The following is a 17,736-nucleotide window of genomic DNA, read 5'->3' as shown; positions in this document are numbered from 1 at the left end:
CTTTTGTCTGCTCCCAGGATGGTCAAAATATATTACCCCTTTGGGACCGAATATTTGTCGCACAAAAAATAGGGCCATTTAGAGAAGCGGTCTGTTTTAATGGATGGCCTATTCATGAAAAGGGGTTACACTGTACATTGTACTGCAATTCTGGGAGTTGGGACTGAAACCCAGCACTTCCAAGTGTGCATTCCAAACCACTAGGAAGGGAGTCATGTCCCACTCCATCTGTTCTTTAATGAAGAAAATGCCCCTTTGGCTTATTTTTCAAAAGAGAGAGCCTAAGTACGTACAGCCAAAAGTGGAATGAGGCTCTTAACCTTAGATAGGATCCAGACATGTAAGATGACATGGATGAGGAAGAAACACATTAGGTCAGAGACAGGAATGAGATGCTTATTAAGATTGTCTATTGTGATATTTTTGTGTACTATTTAACTCTGGGCATTTTGAATGTTTCCCTTGTTAACCAAGACTGAATCAGATCCTGAAATGTGCCTCTTGCAGCATGTATGTCCATCACTTAGGCACCTATCTCTGTCATTGAGGTAGAATTTTCAAAGCTGTTATTCAGCTACTGCCTAACCCTTCATGCCTTAAGGGAATGTCCACACAGCACAATGCAATGTTATTCAGAAGTCCCCGATGAGTTATATCAGACCAGTATCTCCATAAATCAGAAAAATAAGCTTGACAAGGACTTGGGCCAACATCTCCATGAACCATGAGGAATGGAGAAATTCTGCTACAGGGAGAGAAGTTTCTGCATCCAGCTCAGTGTGAAGGAGTACTACATCAGCATTCAGCTAACTGAGCCTCCCTGTTCTTATAATCTTTCTCAGGGGTGAGGAGAAGAGTAGCAGATAACCCAGCTTCTAAGATCTTGCCTGGCTTCTAAGATATCCTCTCTATCTTTCCCTCTGTATTGCAGGGAAGGCCAACACTGAAAAAATTTCATTACATGGAAACTCCTCCATGAGGAGCAGGATAAAAATCTGTGTGTTTAAGGATGCAGTGTCTAGTGCAGCCTACACTCTGGAACAGTCTTAATTAGATTTTAAAATTGTAGCAATCTGTTCATTATGGACTGGATTGGATTCATTATGGATTATGGATCATTATTATCCAACTCCATTCATTATGCCATTCATTAGTACAGTTATTTGGAAAAAAAAACTCTAAAAAAGGAATCATACCCCCCAAGACACATACAGAGTAAGACAGAACTCAACAATATGTCAGGTACTGAAAAAGCACAGTTCTGTGAGTGTCAATTATTGTTACGCATATAATTACTGAGAGGCAAAACTGAATGAATTACACAGGCTAGCTATCCAGTCAGGAATCTACAACATGCGATATCCTGACTTGTTTTAAACATAATTGTCCCACAAAAATCACTCTTTATTCATTGCCCCATTGATACACAAAATAAAAGATGCTCTTTTTTAGAGGTTCTGAACAGGAGCTTGATATAATCATGTTTCTTTTCCTGACCATCACGCTGCTTAAAGGGAAAACACTAAAGGATTTTCATGAAGTGCTATATCAACACTTCCTTTTTAATTGCACCTTCAGCTAAAAGAAGAGTACTGCTCCATGATCTGACTTTATTTCTTGGTATGCTTTTGAATTTAATGTTTAAAGATCATAAAGAGTTGAGATCCCTTGGTTTAACTGTGAAAAGAGCACAGGTACACAGTGCTTTCAATGAAGAGTGTATCATTGAGAGGCTCACTTCGATCATTGTTTTAGCAAAGTCCGAGTTTGCTCATATCCAGGAATATTCAATATTTCCTCTATTTCCCATGCTCCTCTTTGGAAGCAGCAGGAGAAGGGAGGGGTGATGGGAAAGCTTCAGTGCTAAGGAAATCTGCTTAGACTGTCATGCTAATTGCACAGCTTAAGTATTAGGAAAAAAATCTAAAGTTTAAGGATAATGAAGAATGATAACAGATTGCTTGGTCAGATTGTAACATCTTTGTCATAGGAAACTTTTAAGAAAAGGTTAGGGAGACCTAACCTTTTGGTTAACCATTCTGGGAATGAGGCAGAGGTTGTGAACCTCTTGATATTCATTCCTTCATGGAGGAGGTGTTTATAGTACTGTAATGGGTGTAGACACCTCACAAGCATTGTCTAGGCTCTCAAGAAAAGAAATAAAGGCAAGGAGAGGGAGAAGTAAATAAAAAATACATCATGTGAAAATACATGATCTCAGATTTTGTGTGCTGGTTTAGAAAGGCTAAGAAAGACTGAAGTTAGAGACACATAAGGAGTTGGATGCCTACATCCACACTTGAGATGTGGATGTAGGTATCCAACCCATACCTGTCTAACTTTGAGCATACTTCCAATTTTGCCATGATAGTTCTTGTCATGCAGACTCATTTGTTTAAGGATGCTTGCGCCTCATTTCTGCCTAATCCTCATTAGGTTCAAAACATAGGTATATTTCTCTATCTCATCAGATTTAGCAGGCCCATTTGGAAAGGACTGCTGCATTACCTTTATACAGCAGTTCAATGACTAAAGCAGACATGTGAGAAACAGGTACCTCTGGTCATGCCATAAAACACCTAAGCAGCTTTTGGAGCAGTGTATGGAAACTAGATCTCCCTATTTCACAGAATCACAGAATGGTTGAGGTTGGAAGGGACCTCTGGAGATCATCTAGTCCAACCCCCCTGCTCAAGCAGGGTCACCTACAGCACCTTGCACAGGATCGCATCCAGGCGGGTTTTGAATATCTCCAGAGAAGGGGACTCCACAACTTCTCTGGGCAACCTGTTCCAGTGCTCTGTCACCCTCACAGTGAAGAAGTTTTTCCTCATGTTCAGGTGGAACTGCCTGTGTTTCAGCTTGTGCCCGTTGCCTCGCGTCCTGTCGCTGGGCACCACTGAAAAGAGTCTGGCTCCATCCTCTTGACATCCTCCCTTAAGATACTTGTACACATTAATAAGATCTCCTCTCAGCCTTCTCTTCTCCAGGCTAAACAGGCCCAGCTCTCTCAGTCTTTCTTCATAAGAGAGATGCTCTTTTTTCTAAGTGAGTGTCCTAACTGCTAGGCTACAGAGACACTTTCCCCTTCTCTGAAATGAAGAATCCTGACTTCTTTCATGCAAAGTGAATCATTGTCAACAAAAGAGGTGGGAAGTTCCACTACCAACCATTATTCACCTTTTGCCTGGCGGTTAGGGCACTCTCAGGGTAGCTGTGGTTTTCCCACAGTTTGGGGTGTGTATTCTGGCCATTATCTACAGCTAAATGGAAGAAAACAGTTGTCCTTTCTTTGAAGAGAAAAAGCACTCAGTTTTTCAAAGTGCAGGAATGCCTCTAATTCATCACTGGCATGGGGAAAAAGAGCTGGTATATGTGAGGGATATAAGGCCATCCCAGTACATTTTAATATCATTGGTTTCACCAGAAATAAAAACACAAAGTCCTCTTATGTTTTTCAGTGCAATATGTTAAAGCCAACTTTTGTGTCTCAGCAGAGTACTACTGATTCTGCACAAGACACAAGTCCATGACAGTTGATTATATGATGGACCAAAGGTCTAAACACACTTAAAAGGACCAATCTTGCAAGGTACCCTGTGTGAAGTCACCTCTACCTTTCTGCAGAGACCACTGAGGTCACTGGACTTCAGATAGCCACAGAAGTCAAACAGGTCCAGGTGTCTTGCAGAACGGAACAAAGGAGATTTTGAAATTGATTTATGCAAAACACAACTTGCAATAACAAAATGTTCAAGATGCTGCTGGTCTTTGTGAGCCAAGATCAATTTTCTGTGTGTCAAGCCAAAGCAAACCATAAGAAGTAGAAGAACACTGAGAGATAGAAAATACTTTTTCCCTATACTTTCCCTATACTTTTTTTTTTTTTTTAGACTACTTTCAAAAATATTATAAATATAAATGAACATCTGTCTCAAATCCAAAAATTTTTTTCTGCTCACTGTATACACATCAGGGAAAACATTCTAATGGTAAAGCTTGTCCAACAGTGGAATAGCAGTGGATTGTCCAGAGTACATTCCATGACCTACTTTCTGTGCGTACATAACGGCCAGGGATGCCTCTAACTTGGGTAAGTGGCCCCACACTGTACTCAGAACATCCCAAGCTATGGCGTCCCAGGTATCCTACAATGCCTTGCTACACTCACTGGCTCCCACAGACAACTTGAGAGCCCCATGACATTATTACAGGAAACTATTGACAAGCCAGAAATAGGTACATCCAGCCATGGCTGTGTTCAGCCCATCCACACCGAAAACAGGCAACAGTTTGGCCTGTTTAAGAGGGGTGGAATGGACTCTGACCTTCTTTACCACTGCACTCTGCAACTCAGACAAAACATACACTCAACACAGGTTCAGAGCCTTAACATTCAGCACAATACCTTTGCTGAACTAGGACCTTCATTCTTTATGGGTTTTCCTCTTACTGAAAAAAAAAAAAGAATAAAATAATTCAGAAGGACTCTCAACAGAACAAATCTGAAATGAACAAAAATAGCAGCTGCCTCTAGCAGAATCCTTCAAAGCAAAAGTTGGAGTACATAGAAAATTAAGAGTAGAAAAATTACACAGAAGTGTACAAAACAAAACCTCACCATGTTCTTGTACTTGAGTTGTGAACAATGGCTCCTAACTTGCAACAGCTTCACTGAAAGGTGTGAAAAATTCTTGAGAACAATTGATTGCATGTGCTAAAAAATGGGACAACTAAGAAATCTGCCAAATTCAATCCATCAAATTTGGCAAGACATGTTTTTAACAATTATTTACTGAATCCCTGGATCTTTCTTTTGGGCATATGTTTTCACAGAATTAAATGAGGACCAGAGGATCTTGTGCAACTTAGATTTGTAGCTATGGCTGGATGTTCCTTTCATTCCTCCTGACACACCTCAAACAGCTCTTCTTCTCAAAAGACACTTATGTAACAAAGTTTTGGAGAAGTGTCATGACCTCTGCAATATTGTGGCTCTTCTCTAAAACTCTGAGGGTTACCGCATTTTGATTCTATGGCCAGGTCATAGGGAGAATGGTTTTCTTATTCTCTTTGGAAGAAGCAGAAGAAAAATGCTTGGAAATCATGTCTCCTGGCTCTCATGTACCTCTCCTGTACAAAGCCTCTCAAACAATAATTTAGCCACAATGTGTTCCATCTTTTAGTAATTTTTTCAGCTACTTTCCAAATCCTTTTGACAATGCCTTTTATCTCTTTGGGGTCTGCAGGCCCAGCAGTCTATCCCCCAATGCTCCTGTCTCTACCGCTTGCCCCACCCTATCCCTTTTCTGACCTCAGTCTCCAATTCATTTGTTACTCCACCACTAGGCTTCCACTGATCTGAATGTTTTCCTTACATAATGTATGTTTTCAATGAAATCTCTTTTCCCCAGCCTCCATGAGCAGCTGCCAAGGCTAAAATGCATTTGCCCTCAAGAATGAAGAGTTAATATATGGACCCACCTTAGACTACCACTGGTGCTTTTCTCCTCCCTGCTACTCTTCACCCCACCACTATCAGCAGCTATCTTATCCTCCACACTAAATGTTTCCTCTGCAACTGATGATCTACACAACAGTTCATCTTTTAATGGATGCCAGACTGACTGGTCGTCCCTTTCAATTTAGCCACTGCTCTATGACAAACCTTGCGCGTGAGATCCTCCACCAATAGCAATATGGAAAATATGACTTTCCTCATACACTTTAGCCTTTGGACCAGAAAGGCTTATATGTAGAGGCTTCTTATCTGTCATGGCCTGTCCCCACTGTGAGGAGACAGTRAAATGAAAAGGGACCCTGCTGAATTAGGTTACACCTTCTCACTCCCATATATCCTGTTAACCTGCAGATTCAAGTGCCTGCAAACAGAAGACTTGGAAAGCTACTGAATTTGCATGATCAAATTTAAGAAAGAAGCCATAACTTCTCTGTCTCTGAGGCAAGGCAGCAGCCAGGCAGTGAGCAAACGTAACAGCAATAACATAGAGCATTGTGCTGAGTGATCAGGGGCTAGGGCATGACATATGAGGAGAGACAGAGAACTGGGCATGTTCAGCCTGGAAAAGAGAAGGCAAAGGATATTATTGATCTCTTCAAATATCTAATAGGAGGGTGTAGAGTAGATGGAACCAGACTCTTCTCAGAGATGCACATGGACAGGATGACAGGCAATGGAAACAAGTTGCAAAAAGGGAAATTCCAATTAAATATATTTAAAAAAAAATACAGTAAGTAGACTCAAATACTGGGACAGATTGCCTAGAGAGGCTGCAGCATCTCCATCCTTGCACATAGTCAAAACCCAGCTGGAGAAGACCCTGAGCAACCTGATGGAAGCTGGCCCTGCTCTGAGCAGAGAGTTGGACAAGGTTATTTCCAGAGGTCCCTTCCCACCTAATTATTTTGTGAGGCTATGATATGTAAAACACGTGGTTTGCCCATTAGAGGTCAGTATTGCGCAAGCACCCAGGAATGAGTGCAAAGAAAAAACATGCACACACTCATACAGAGTTGTGCGAGTTAGTGTTCCCTGTTTTCTGACAGCTGAAAGTTGAGATCCATCCTTCTGCAGAGCAGGTTCACAATGGGAGAGGGGACACATGGCCACTTATCTCTCAAGTTTCCTAGGTAGCAGGTGCTGAGCATGGGATAAAAAAGGACAGACTGAGGTAAGCAGAGTGGGAAGTCTTGGAAAAAGACAGAAGGCAACTGCTTCTGGGAGAAAGGAAGAGTATTCTTTTGCAAGGAATTGTGGGTGTAGCACTTAGCTTCAGAATATGGGGTTTATGTGCACTTTCTAAGTAAATTGGTTAAGCCAAATGGACTTTTTCAGCAGATGGAGAACTGACCCACCAGAGCCTAGTTTTCTGCTGTGTTTGGCAGAGACACAGATGAACAGGTTCTTATTTAACTTAACTATCAATTTCTTTTATTTTGTGGGCTTATATCACAGGYTGACCAGTCACTTTAAAGCCAGCAGGCTTGTGACCAATCTGCTATCACTCACCTAAGGTTCAGGAGTCAGAATCCATGGGTAGTCAAAATAAACTTTTCTAAAAGCCTAAGGGATTGAATCATAGAAAGGAGGTAAAGTATTAGGTAAATACTACGCAGAAGTCCTTAGGAAAATTTTTGCTGAAACATTCTTTTTAAAGCCATTTGGATTAATTTGGATTTTCATTTTTAAACCTTATTGTCTTTGAGTAGAACTCCATGAGGATATTCCTGAAGTTATTTTGTGTTTTGAACTGTAGGAGCATGTTTTTCTTTGTTGTCATTTAGGTCACATCATTATCACTGTTACTTATATCAGGCATTTTACTAAACTAAGAAACAATATGAATTTTTTTAACTAAACTTTAACATTTCAGATTAAATATTTTTCCAGATGACTGATTTAATGTCTGACAATCCTCAGAAATGTGTCAGTCACACTAGAAATTTCAATAAATGTGAGATTATTACATGCAAGTAATCCTGAGGTTTGACCAGTTCTGTGCCTGGGCAGATGGTCCAGGAAGAGAAGTAACAGAAAGTAGGATCATATGGGAGACCTTGAGTCAGGGTACTGGCTGGGAGATGAGAAGGGAATAAGAAGATTCTGCACATGCGTGGCACAGAAATTACTCTTTTTTTATTTTGCTAGTTCTTTTTTAACCGATCAAACTAACCAACCTGAGGCTATATTCAGCGGGTGTGTTCCTACCTTCCATCTCCTCTGCTGCAACACTGGTTGAAGGACTATACACCCAACCATTCCTCTCATGAAGTTATTCTCACCCAGTGTCTTTCTGTATTTTTGACAATTGCTCCATCCTGTAACTTCAACCATTAAAATGATCTAGATTGAAAAGTACCCCTCCTCCAATGCCAAAGTCCCTTTTTCTTTTCTCTTCCCTCTCCACTCCTTCTCCTCTCCTCTGGAATATTTTTAATCTGTATGTTTTCAGTGACATGATTTATAGAACAGTCTTCAACTTTTATAGCAGCAGAACTGGGCGAGGAAAGGAACTTCTTACTCCATCTTTGCCATGAAAACCAGGGTCTGAAAATGCACCCTTTCAAACTACAGTGAAAAATAGCAGAGGCCATTACACAGGATTCTAGCCTTTTGGGAAAACAGTTTAAGAGTGTAATTGTGTGGTGTCCTATGCACCACATCAACATTGTGAAAGTGTTACTTTCTCAGAAACTACAACTAGTCAAGGTGACTGAACACTGTAGACAGCATAGGCTCATTTTTTCTATTGTGAATTTTCCACTGGTGTGTTTAAACTGTTGACTTACAGTAGGAGTTGCAGAACCTGTGCGTAGGATGAGTAGCAAACAGATGAATGATGATTTATTAGTAAGTAGAAAGGGTCTGCAGCAGGAAAGAAAACATGCAAGGCCTACATGGGGGATTCCTAAACTCCATTTGCACAGTGGCAGGACCTGAAGTTTTGCTGTCCTCTTCCTTTCACTCTCCTGTCATACACCTTCCCTTCCACACTGCCTGCATGAAGGCTCTCTTCAACCATTTGCTCACCACACTAATTACCTGTGTGGAGGCACTTTATCCTGCAGTTCAGGTGAGGAGGAGATAGAGTTCAAGTAGAACCAACCGCAAGCAAAGCTGAGAGTCACTGCTATGTTCCATTTTGAAGAAGTTCCCACAGTGCCAATAGTACACATCACTTTTCAGAAACTGCTCCATATGGGTTCATACCACTTACGAACTTCAAGAGCAGAGAACCTACACAGAAGTCATTAAAGGGTCCTGAAGCACAAAATCTGTGAAAGGGCTCAGCACCCTTCCATCTCTGGCCTTTGCAATTTAGCTGGAGGTATTAGTATCAGCAATGTTTTTTAAGAAGCTTCTCAAAGAACAAGAAACTGAAAAAGCTTGAAGAAAGATAGACAAAAATATCTAATGCTGGACTTACTGTAACTGAAGTTGTGAAACACTGCTAAGATTAGTTCCTGCTCTGTGCAGTTCTCATCAGTTGACAAGTTTGCCATTAAACAATTAAGGATGTAATAGAAACCTTTGTATACACTCCCCACAGGAAAGTACTACATTAGTGCCAAAAAAGAGACATTACAGAATGATATCAGAGATTAGTGTCTCACCCAGGTGAACATGGTGTTTGGTGAGCTCTACATTGCAGCTTCTTGCTGGACCCTTCTTGAATCATTCCTAGCACATGAGCAGCAAAAAAAGGAGCTCCAGGAGAGGATCCTATCCTGTAGAGGATAGGGTTTTCCTTCTTATCCAGCTCTTCAGTGAATCACAGGATTTGGATGAGAAAGGAACCATATTTTCTGAAATCTGTTAATGGTACACAGATAAAAAACACACACTCTTCAGCTGTGTGACTGGCTGGGAAAACTGACTTGACAAAACATGCTGAGAAGGTATCATGGCAACACATAAAATTTTCTATTACATGATCTTACATGACATTTCTATTACATGATCTTAAACTGCATTGAGTTTTTTAACCTGGCTTTTCCCCTTCATGTTTTAGTACATAAAAATGCATGTAATACAGCATATATGGAAATCAAAGTATTAAAATCTGAGACCATGAGAAGAGACTCTAAAATCATTAATCATTACAGTTATATTAAATAATATTAACTACCACAGAAGCACCACAAAAGGGTGCAGAGGCAGAATGGTGAAAGATTACTGGCAACTCAGAGTTTAACCATAGCTTCCCTTTTCCCTGTTTCAGATGTTTTCAATTTTTCAGCTTTTTTTAAAGGAAGTTTTTGTTACAAGTACTTCCTTGAGAGCACCTGAAGTGCAGAATGATGTCAGCTGCATTTCATTAAAACACATTTTAGTCTTAACTTTGTCTGAGATTGCTTTATTTATCAAAATCTACTATGAAAATCTGATTTTGTGATTTTTTTAAAAACAACAACTTTTTAAAGAAAAAGCAACCTTCCACTTCTGATATGACTTGGGCATTAACCTACACGKGTAGGTTTTTCACTTTTTTCACTTTTCACATTTTACTTTCTAATTCAGTGCTAGGGAAAAGACAGAACAACCCTTGGTAAGAAATCACAAGATGACATTAACAAAGCCTAAATTGTTCAGACCTGAAATCTTTTCTTCAGAGGTTTAAGGAGGATATTTTTAAGGGTAGAGGCCCTTTCCTACCCAGACCCCACAGAAACACAAACATCAGCTGTAAGTGCTATGTACCCAGGTGAGTTGGTACAGAGGGGCAAAGAGTGAGAGCAGGATCTTGCCTGGAGCTGGGATGCTTTTTAGGAAATAAGGGGTTCTGTTTTGCTTCTCAACACCAAAAGCAGCTGAGACTTGAAGAGCTGACAGGGGTTTAACATGCAATGGGGTGGGAAAGGACGGTGAGAAGTTTGGGTGTGAAAGCATGGGGAGCCCAGGGACACTCCCCCCCCCCCCCCCCCCGATAGAGTTTGTGCAACTGCTGGTGAGGGATTTGCATGTTCTTGCACATTTGCTTTTTTCCCAGGCGGAGGGGGGAGGACATGTTGAGGAGAAAGGGAAGTCGAGGGTTTTTTGCAAATGCTGTCTGTTCCTCTTGTTTTTCCACTTCTTCCTCCTCCTGGTATCAGCTGCTGGGGGGATGCTGAGGGGGGAAGCCAGGCCAGTGGATAACCCCCTGCCTGACCGCTTTCAAAAGGGTACATGGGGGAGGAAACTGAAACTTTCCTTGAGAAAGCCGATTCCTCCCTCACTTCCCTCACCATCTCCCCTTCCCCCCAGATCAAGCTTCCTCTCTTCTCTTCTCCTCAGACACTACGCCATTGCCGACACAGCAGCTGCTAAAATGGCCGCCCCACGCTGCCAGGCACGCAGGCTCCAGGCAGCCCTGCCCGATGACATCTGGGGGCCCTCCTGCCATGCTAAGCCCCACGCGCCCTGAGGTGGAGCCGCTGGCAGGGCATGCCCCAGTTGCTAGAGCTCATCTCCCCCCACAAACTGCCCCTGCCCAGTTCCCTCAGCCCTGCGATGCCCCTCCTTGCTCCCACTCAGCTCAATCTCCGTCATCTTCTCCCCCCCCCAGCTTCCAGCAGCTGCCTGACCTGCATCCCTCACCAAGATGGCTGCCAGGACTGCAGTGGGGCCCTCTTCACGTCCTAATCTCCCAAGTTGGGAGTTGGCAGTGGTAAATTCAGCCGTCACTGTTATACACACATCACCTGCAGTTTATCTTGTTAGATTGTCTAATTAAGCTGCCACTGGTGGCTGGCAGTGGCCCACAGCAGGGCACAAGCTGTGGGGGTTTTCAGCCTGCAGTGTGCGGTGGGACTGATGAAGGTGGTGCTGAAGGAAAGGGGTAACACTGCTGTGGGACAAGCCCTGTGAGTCTGTGGAGGCCAGGCACCGAGCCTGCGCTTTTGGGAGCTGCATCTGTGCATGTTGAGGCCGCTTAGCGCCATGGTGAACCCTGCGCTTTGAAGAGGATTTTCTGGTGTCTACAGGCAATCTAGCGAAGGCCCAGCTTGCCGCTCTGTCTGCCTCAAGCTTTTTCTGCTGCCTCGCCACTTTCAATTCCAGCTGTACTTTGCTGCTAAATCCACACTTGCCAAGCACAGGAGCACTGGTATTAGCAAAAACTTTGAAGCTTTCAGTACAAGAAAGGCCTAATTCAAAAGCTGCTTAGTCTGAGTCCACTGCATAAGTGAGCTTTGCAGGCCGGGGGGGGGAAGAGGCTGAGGGGCAGCCCCAGGGGTTAGGCAGTAGGGGGACACTGACAGTACCAAGTATGTAGGGAAGGGTATGGGGTACTTGAGATGAGCTGGAGAGTGGAATATGAGGATTAATATCTGAATACAGGTTTCGCATTCAGAGAAGAATTGCCTAAGATTTGGGACAACAGTTTCCTACTGTGGTGAAGTCACAAAAAACAGACTTCTRTTTTTCATGTGTAAGGCTGTTTGTACTGTAGGTGCCTTTCAGTAGCTTTAGATGTTTTTGCTGTATGGACTATGCTTTCTAAGGAGTGATTTATTACACTTTATACATCCAAGTAAAAAACCAGGAGCTTAACATCTTATACACATGGCACACACAATGACTGTGACACTCTGCAGTGTGCTGGGTTTTCCTTAGTGACAAAAATGTGTCCTTTACCAAGCGTAGTTGGGGTAGGGAGACTCTCATCGTCTTTTGCCTTCTTTCTTGAATTTGCAAATTCTACCTTCCTCTAGTATAAAGAAATCTAAATGGTGGAAACATTTCTGTACCCTATATTCAGAAAAAATATAAATATAGTAATAATATTCAACAGTATAAGATTTTAAAGGTTGAATTATGAGAATTTAAAAGAGAAAAAGCATTGAATTGATCTTGTGTGTCACCTGTCCACAAATACGAGCTGGAAAGCATTTCAGAAAAAGAATAAGATGATGTGCATAGCCCAGTTGTAGCTACGTATGTGAGAGTGCATGCAGACATAACAGAATTCTGTTAATTCCCTCATGACTGCATCAAACTTGTCAGAAATACTAAAAACCACTTTGAAATGGTAGCCTAATGAAAATGCAACAGCACATTTTTCAGGAAATCTATCCCTGTCTGCAGACACAAAGATAACATAGACCATCCCTACAGGAAATGTTAGTTTTCATAGTGTACTGTAGTAATCGCAGGCAGCAGCTCATGCCAGTGTTCAGGAATATCGAGTTTCTACTGAAAATTGGGTATTTTCCAAAACGATTCTGTAACAAGATAGTTATTGTGGCTACCTGTCATTGAAGTTAGGTAGATGACACCTTTTCCCTGAATTGCTGTCCCCAAGGAGTGGCACAGCAGCTCTAAGCAGGTAAATTAACTCTTTCTCTTTGTCCTGTCCTTTGGAGAGGTTGGAATACGTGAAATGTTACCCCCCGAGAGGAATGAAGCCAGATAGACTATAGCTCGCTGAGTGCAAATACATACAAATAGATTATCAATTGAAAAATGTCATTTCTGCTTCTGCTCCTGCTCTACCACTAGGAGGCAGAAGTACTACGGCAGTGAGAAGAGGAAGAGACAGGAAAAGAAGCTTAAGAGAAAAACTGTACAAAAATGGATTTTCTCTTGCTTGAGGACTCCATGTGTTTGCATGTATTGTATATTACACACACAGCAACACTCTTCTGGTATAGAAACGGGACTGTCAAACTTGCTTTAATGCACCTGTCCAATGATGCTTTCCCATGTACCTTTTTAATATGTTTTAAGTATTACCTGCCCCATCCAATCATTTCTGTATTTTTCTTCCCCCACCCTTATTCACCACTAATTCCATTATGCTGTCTTGCCTGTTTTGGGATCATTCAGTAGAGCAGGGTCAGTGAAATGATTCAGATTTAATATAACATGGAAAGAAAAAGGGTTTTTTATCTGTATCATTTCACTCCTCCAGTTTATGCCACGTCATTGTGTGATACCAACACAGCTGTGGAGGTAACAAGAGCCTAACTATATTCTTCATTTTGGATTGAATTTCAAAGCCAAAGGTGTTCAGATGGGACTACCTGGCATCTCAAACTGTTTCAGAGCACAGGACAATATCAGTCCATGAAAGATCCCTTAAAAAGATGGACTAGCACTTATTGCAGTGTAAGTCAGTGAGGCCATTTCCCCCCTTTTTTTCTTTCCTCTATTTTTGACAGATTTAGTTCTGAAGCAGTTAATTTTCCCCAAGGTATGTGGAAATAGAGAGCTGAATAAATGGCCTGATACAAAAGAGAACCCAAAACCTAAGGCTGCAGTGATAAATGTTGCACATGGGAATACTAGCAAGCCATTGTTATGCTGGGATTTAGATGCCTTTTTTGATCTATGCAGAGTCTGGAATGGCATCATCGCACACAAGAAGGCATTATCATTGTTGCTATGTTGTACTGGAATGTATAATCTTGTGTATTTTGTTTTGGGCGTTTGGGTTTTTTTTTTTTTTTTCTGTGAAGAATGCCAAAAAGCAAAATAGCTGTAGGCTGTTTCCATGCTTGCAGGTCTTGTCCTTACAATATCAATTCCTTCAGATTCTTTATTCTTCTAAAAATAGCTAATTCTCCAAATTACTCACTAACATCCTCCACAGAACTAAGTGGAAAAAAACAGAGAGGATCTGGGAAGTTGTACCTGCAAGTGTAAAATGGAGCATATGGTAGACATTACAAATGGGCAACTTTCAGAGCAGTTTCACAGTATAAACTGTTATTTCTGTTGTGTTTGTTGAGATTTATATTCTTGGCAGTATTCTACCAATTAAGAATATATTTATTTCTGTGCACTGGATGAAGAACTGTCTAGCATTCAGAGTTGCAAAGAGCAGCTCTTTCTTTGATCCTTGCATGATTTGCCTAGTGCTGATACTGTGTGCAAACCCTTGCAGCAGTGTTTACCAGTGTAAAATGATTATATTGTTTTAGCTAGCACTGTAAAACAGTTGTGGAGACTGCCAACGAAAACAGCAACAGTCACAAAGTCTAATTTCTCCTTAAGATTAATGATAAATGCTTTATCATTAGTGTTGTTTATTTCCACAGAAAATATGATTTTAAAAATGAAATACAGTGAATAGCAGAATAAATAGCATAGAGTTAGACTCAGAACTGAATTTATCCCACTGAGAAAAAAATGGCCCTGTCCAACAAAAGAAATAGTTATCATTGGCAAGAGGAAAATATAAAGCATGTAGAAGTGTTTTTTAACTAAAATAAGCTTCATCCAACACTCTAATAAGCTTCTGAACTAAGGTAGAAGCTTTGGAAAATTAAGTTGGAAGTATCAAGTACTTCCAAGGCTTTATTTTGACATCTAAAAACCTTCAAAAAAAAGCTAAGCAAGTTATGTAAAAGGAGAAAAAGTGATAAACAATGAGAAAGGGTCAAACAACCTTGATGAAGCTCAAAGATGCAAAATTGTTCTTCTGCAACATCATCCCCGTGCAGAGCTCCAGCAACTTCAGTGAGCTGTAGCTAGTAGAGGGTTCCGCCTTTGTGGTTTGGATTTATCTTCAGCTCAAATGCATGTTTAAAGCTCCTTGTGAAACTTATTTTCTCAATGTTGATCTTCTTATCCTGTATCATCCTTAAAGTCTTTGATTTGTATAATGCACTCAGAGGCAAAAAGGTATAAGAATTGTACAATCATTGTTTCAAAAAAAAAAATCTATAAAGCAAAATCTTTAAAAAATTGGCCAGCAGAATCTCTTGTGATCCTAATAGCAATTGCAGGAGCAAACAAACACATTAGRTGATGTCTTTAGTGAGTATGCATGTTGTGATTCTTGGCAGTAGCAGGGGACTAGACTTGATGACCTAAGAGGTCAGCTCCTGTCTTTATGTTTGGAATTACCATCAGCATTTCACTAGCCCTTACTCTGTAAAGATGCAAGCTTGTATGCACCACTGTAACTTCACAAGACTCTACAATATGGGGCAAATGTGTAACTGGAGCTCACTTTGCTCACTTTGCTTTTAGATATGACATGGTGAATATTGCTGATGGCAGCAGCCAAGCAGCCTGAACACATTTTAGTTCCCTTTTCTCCCACCACTTCTTGCCTAATATCCTGAGGAGAGCAGTTTTCTTTGCTGATCATGGTAATGAAATCCACAAGCAGCATTCTGATGCAAACCCTTGCTGAGAAATAGAGCTCTTAGCAAACAGAGCAGGCTGTTAAGGTGATAAACTACTGGATTGTCTCATTGAGGGAGTCAGTTTTCTCCACCTTTATATTGGAATATTGGAGAGCTTTGAGGAATCCAGGTAAATTTTTGTACCTATTTGTCTTAGAAATAAAACACAAAATTCCAGGAGAAGCTATAATCATATAATAAGGTATTACACAGAACCTCATATACCTGGAAATTTTAATTGTAGATTTTACTTGCAATTAGTTGTAGAGCTGAAAAGATGATAACGTATGGCAATGCAAAGTTGACAAAATGGCCTATTCTCTCTCAGAATAGTATGTTTGGTTCCCTGAAATTTTACTAAGAGCAGTCCTAATTTAAGCAATCATTGCATTTCAAAGAATAACAGAAATAGTGTCACCAGAGGCAACTTTTAGTGTTTCCTTTTCTATTGTTTGTGGCTGGTTCATTGGTGGGTGGGGTATTTTTTAATTTACTCTGGATTGAGAGATCAACTTAAGTATGTATTCTGTTTGTAATGGGTCATGGAAGGTATTTTTCTTTCCAGCCGATAGTCAGAATGGTACTCAATGGCTAAAAACCGCACAAAATTTCCTTTAAAATCATGTAGGATCTTGAATTTCTAGAAATAATGGTAGGAACTTTTGAGTAGCAGGAACTCAAGCTTTTCTTGTTTCAGAACTCAGGTGTTACATTAACTTTAGCAGAATAACTAGAGTAAAATGAAAGATGTTCATTAGGCAGTCACTGTACATGCTGTACATGCAAATAGGCTTCTGAGTAAAGAGGCATCTATCTGCTTCATTCCTTGGCAGACTCGCTAGGAAATTTACAGTAGTCTGAAATCTGTTGATTAGTGTATAAAAAAAATAATTTTAAAAGCCCAAACATTAAATATTGTGAAACTTTGTGCTTGTGCTAAGCCAAGTTAATAAAAAATTATCAAAATCCTTTTTCAGAAGGGATATTAGTTAACCTGTTTCTGTTGGACAGAAGGTCTTGGTGGAAAACAGAAGCTCCCAGGCTTCAGTTGCTGAAGGATATGTTGCCAATAGTAGGTAGTTTTTCTGGTTTTGACATAGGCAAGTACTAGAAAGAAGGAAGGAAAGGAAAGTGAGAATTTGTGCTGAAGTTATCAGGACGTAAGATGGAGAGATGATCGTGCATGGATAGATGCTTTGGCCTGGTGCATTGGCTGTGACAACAATAGTTTGGGATCAGGCTGGGATGTCATCTGACTGTCCTGGTCTCAGTCTGACCTGGAGAGGATGAACTATATTGTCCTGTCTTGTTGCTGCAATAGGATGTAGTTGGTCTTACGGTAAAAGATGCAAAAAAGAGCAGTGACAGGAGAGGGAAAACAGAAGTGTAAAGTACTATACAAAGGAAAATATAAAGCTTGAAGAGTGAACAGACTGGAGCACCAAGCACTACCTTGTCTAATTTTGACAGTCGCATATCCTCACAAATACGCTTGTTTCATCTTACTGGTATTGGAGATATGTTTATGAAGACATTGTCAGGACAAAATAGAACCTGTTGGTCTTGCTTCAGGGAATCCTTTAGAGTTCTGCCCATCTTCTCCATCCCTGAAGTCTGCCTTCTAAAAAATCCCAGAAAGCAGAGGGTGGAATAGTCTGTTTCYTCATTATTTAGTGTCTGATGAGGGCTCATTTCTCTTGCATATCAACCATTGTATCAGCAAGTCTTTTTGTTTGGGCAGATGCTGTCTTTCTGACTTCTTTTCATAGTACTTCTACCTACATTCATAGGTACAGAGTATTGCAACATTTAAGCTCCACTTTCCAAATGCTGAAAGCACACTCAGAGGGAGTCTTCTTTAACCGGTGATTATAACTAGACTAAGGGGGAAGAAAAGCAACTTGGAAATTATTTCTCTCTTCTGGAAACAAAAAAGTGTTGCCTAATAATAATTCTGAAGTCTCTCTGTCTGGAAAAGGAAACAGTCAAGCAATAATTTATCATGAATTCAAAAAGGTACTAGTATCTTCTGCAAGCAGCTGAACTCCCTCAAATCCAGTAATGTCAACAGAAGCTAAATAAGGCCTCTATGTTGCAAAA

At 40.8% G+C, this 17,736-nt stretch overlaps 1 protein-coding gene across 5 annotated transcripts in view; it reads left to right on the top strand.

Moving 5' to 3' along the window:
• Positions 1-17,736, top strand: part of FYB1 (FYN binding protein 1) — a 73,467-nt gene that overhangs the window by 3,000 nt on the left and 52,731 nt on the right. For 2 of the 5 annotated variants that reach the window (XM_026058118.1, XM_026058116.1), the window contains exon 1: positions 15,649-15,766. The exons of the other annotated variants lie outside the window; for them this stretch is intronic. The gene's annotated coding sequence lies outside the window, so the exon portion shown is untranslated. Of the gene's footprint in view, positions 1-15,648; positions 15,767-17,736 lie in introns of those variants that run through there. 5 annotated transcript variants of the gene reach the window in all.

Source organism: Apteryx rowi, unplaced genomic scaffold (assembly GCF_003343035.1).
Source record: "Apteryx rowi isolate R43461 unplaced genomic scaffold, aptRow1 scaffold_143, whole genome shotgun sequence".
NCBI classification, from domain to species: Eukaryota; Metazoa; Chordata; class Aves; order Apterygiformes; family Apterygidae; genus Apteryx; species Apteryx rowi.
This window is presented reverse-complemented; position numbering and strand designations above follow the sequence as displayed.